The sequence below is a fragment of the Aplysia californica genome, unplaced genomic scaffold, assembly GCF_000002075.1.
Source record: "Aplysia californica isolate F4 #8 unplaced genomic scaffold, AplCal3.0 scaffold01261, whole genome shotgun sequence".
Lineage (NCBI taxonomy): Eukaryota > Metazoa > Mollusca > Gastropoda > Aplysiida > Aplysiidae > Aplysia > Aplysia californica.
Genome location: NW_004798531.1, coordinates 33,335 through 37,285, shown reverse-complemented (window position 1 = coordinate 37,285; position 3,951 = coordinate 33,335). Strand labels below are relative to the sequence as shown.

Sequence of the window (3,951 nt, the reverse complement as noted above, 5' to 3'; positions counted from 1 at the left end):
GAGAGAGAGAGAGAGAGAGAGAGACACAGAGAGAGAGAGAGACAGAGACAGAGACAGAGACAGAGACAGAGACAGAGACAGAGACAGAGACAGAGGGGTGAGGGAGAGGGGGAGAGAGGGAGAGAGGATGGCAGTAAAATAAATATAAAGAGGCGGTTTTGGGGGTGGGGGAGAAACGGAGAGACTGGAAGACAGACTGATAGAAGAAAGACACACACAGAGGCAGAAAGACAGACAGACAAACAGACAGACAGACAGACAGACAGACAGAAAGACAGACAGACAGACAGACAGACAGACAGACAGACAGACAGACAGACAGACAGACAATCGGACAGACAGACCATGATGAGAGAGAAGCTAAAAGCCCAGCAATTCCCACACCTTGCCGTCACCAGACTGGCCGACGACATTGAAACATGACAAGTACGCGAGATCTATGTATCGATACTCCTACACGCCGAAGCCCGATGGCGCAGCTGTTCCGAGGAAGGAAGACCTGGCAATGCTCACCCACGGGCCCCGCCCACCTCTCTGTCCGGCCACTCGTAGGGGTGACAACTCCGATTTTCTCCAGCTTTCGTGGTGGGAGTTGTTCCTCTTATAAGCTCTCCGCTTTTCGAGGATACCTTGTGTGTGAAATTTCCCTCGAGTCAGGTAAGAGCAGTAGAGTGGTTTGGTAGAAGAAGTACTGTACGTAGCTTTTAGCTTGTTTTCATTTTCTTTTTTTCCTCTCCCTTAAACCTCTCCGTACGCCTAGGAGTCATTTTGTACCCCAGGTTGTATTCTTCACATTTTGGAATACCTCTAGAGCGAAGATCTCTTTAAAACTTTCAGTATTTCTCAAAAATCATTTTGACAGACTGCTCTGCAAAACGTACGGATCAGATTAACGAGTAAATGTCCTTTTTGGAATACGATAGTAAAACACAACGTACGAATAGGGAGGTTAAAAAAATTGTTACTTTGCAATTTTGTTTGGGTCAGCTGTTGGAGATTTTCCTTGCCATGGGTTTTAAAGAGAGACTTTTCCCTTTTCGTTGTCTGTTTTGAGGTTGGGTTTTCTTCCACTACTTTCTGTAGTACCAATTAAAAACCAGTTAGTCTAAAGTAAGAAGTTTTTCCTTTGATAAAGAAAAATTGTTGATGTTTAGTATTCTTTTTCATCCTTGAAATACTGCTTTTGTTAGTCTTTTGTCTGCGTATTTTTGAGGTTTCTTTGAGGATTTTTCGATTTTACTCTTTCTCTTCCGGTTGTCTTTTTTCTTGTGTTGTACATTTGTGTGAATGATAGGGTCCTGATATTAGAGGAAAATAACAGCTTTTAGTGAGACAACTTCCTGGGCCTTCGGCATCTTGTGGTAGGGTGGCCAGTTCCTTCCACGCCGCCTTTACTTCCCCAACTCGAAGTCAGGTACCCATTACTGCTGGATGGGCAAGAGGGGGCGAAAAAAATCCGTGTGCGAACCGAGGCTCAAACCCGTACTGTCCGCTTCGGAGACGAGCGCACTAACCGCTCCGCCACTGCACTCTCAATAATAGAGTAGACGGAAGAAAGCCTGCTTGTTTTTTTTGTACGGTTTTTTTTTTTTTTGGGGGGGGGGTTGTTTTTGTTTTTGTTTTTTTGCTTGTTTTGGGCGGGGGTTTGTTGCTTTTTTACACGCAAGGTTATAGTATGTATATATATATATATATATATGTGTGTGTGTGTGTGTGTGTGTGTGTGTGTGTGTGTATGTGTGTGTGTGTGTGTATGTGTGTGTGCATCAGTGTGTGTATGTGGATGTGTGTGTATGTGCGTGTGTATGTGTGTGTATGTGTGTGTGTGTGTGTGTGTGTGCATCAGTGTGTATGTGTGTGTGTTTAAGTCTGCATTCTTTTTTAGCTTTCGGGCTTTGCTGCAATACTAAAAGTATGGGACCAACCATCACTGACGATGATAGATTGCAAATGATACGACGTTACAATTCGAAGCTCATGAAATAATATGACAATTAACCCTACCCGTACGTCGTATTTTACTTGCGTATCCTTACGGCGTTGGGAACTCTGAGCCCCCACTTTCCAAAGAGGAAATTTACTCGTTAATCCGATCAGTACGCTTTGCATAGCAATCTATCAAATTGATTTTTAGAGAAATACTGAAATTTTCAAAGAAATCTTCGTACTAGAAGTATTCTAAAATGTGCAGAATACAATCCCGGCGGTACAAAATGACCCCAAGGCGTACGGACAGGATTTTGATTCCTCGTTTTCTTTCCCCAAGCTTACCTGTGGCATAGATAAGACAATTTTATCTTTTAAAAGTTTCGAAAGCGTTCTGAATATATTATCCAAATTTTGAGCTAAACGCGTGTTCAAAAGGAAATGATAACCTATCTGGAACAATTATTTTTCTCTTACTGAAAAATTTAAGACCAAAAGTGGCAGAAGAAAAAAATAGAAAAATGTACATTTATTATTTTAAAAAATAAATATAAAAAATACGAGGTAGCTCATAGCCGCCTAGGTCATGGTCTTGAAGGTCTCAATGAAAATGTACTATCATTTCTTCAATTTCTTACCCTATTTTTCGAACAAAAAAATGCATCACATTAGCTCTGCTTGATCTTGAAATCGAATGCGTAAATGGCCATTTATGACGTGAAAGTAGAGTTTCCTTTACGGCATACCTTTGTGGGTTAATTTGATCTTGAGATAACAGTCTGGTATTTTTTTAAAGCGATTTCGGTCCTTATCGTGTCAATGAACTTGAAAATGTATCCCCACAATGATCATGTTACAGCCTTGCATTAGCCACTCATACAGCATACCGATTTAAAGCTGGATCTAAATAAAACATTCTTTATCATTTGACAAAATTCGTTTTTCATCAACGATAAGAGTCGCCCGAGATAAGGTCACTCAAAATTAACTGTATCATGCTTTGCAAAATTGGGTGCACTGAAAGAAACGTAAAAGTGAGTTCGCTCTAGGCGTATACTAACATTGGCGGAACGGATTTGTATTGCATATCAGTTGAATGGAGAATATTATTGCCTCTGCAATTTAAAAAAAACTTTTATTACGATATTTTTAGACATATTGGAACGCAGACCAGTCTCAAATATCACGCAAAACTTGGACTTATCATGGTCGCACAAGGGGTCTATCCCAAAAAAGGGTGTTTTTACAAAATCGAAGGTAAAGATTTTGCCCCTTCTTCAAGAGAATTTTCTCGATTACCAAACAAAATTAAATATACTCAACAATAAAAACTAAACGTCTCCCAGAAGTACGGCAATGCCCACTTTTGGTGCAGGTTAAGATTCCTTGAAACCCCCGAATTTGGTTTAGCCCGCTTGTCCTTAAAAGCGACCATATACCGGTAAATATACTCCTTGGTATTTTATTCACGAGCTTTTGGTTTCATATGGAGCATCAACCCTTCTTGAGCATGTACTGTGTAAGTAAGATTTTGGACATAAGCTTCTGTTAATGAGGAACAGAGACTACGAAACTGCTATGGTTTGGTGTGTTCTGGCTGGAAAGATCAAAACCCCACTCATGTGAATCAACGGATGGCTTCGTTCAGATGACTACATCGCACAAGTGCTGGAACCCCGCGTCGTGTACATGTACTTTTAGTTTTAGTAGAGGTTTTACGGTGCTCGCAACTGCATAAGGTCGTATGAGCGCCAAACACATTTTCGTCATGGTGTCATTCAAGTAGACATCTTTATTATTCTTTATGCATGACATAGCACACTCTCACAGGGCCAACGTCTTTAGACAATTTTTGGAAAAGCGAATCACACCAACGACGGGGTGGTCATCAATAAAAATAGCCCCGATATGAATCCTACAGATGTGTTTTTGTTTGTTTGTTTTTGTAAGTGTTTTACGGCGCTCGCAACTGCATAAGGTCATATGAGCGCGCGGGACACACTAAACTTTTTCAGTTGGTAGGAC

The 3,951-nt window shown here is 40.9% G+C and overlaps 1 protein-coding gene across 2 annotated transcripts in view; it reads left to right on the top strand.

Moving 5' to 3' along the window:
• Positions 1 to 518: 518 nt before the first annotated feature.
• Positions 519 to 3,951, top strand: part of LOC101845896 — a 29,810-nt gene continuing 26,377 nt past the window's right edge. Inside the window, exon 1 of one of the 2 annotated variants that reach the window (XM_035973471.1) lies at positions 519 to 657. The gene's annotated coding sequence lies outside the window, so the exon portion shown is untranslated. The remainder of the gene's footprint in view (positions 658 to 3,951) is intronic. The other variant, XM_005112398.3, reaches the window with a different exon arrangement.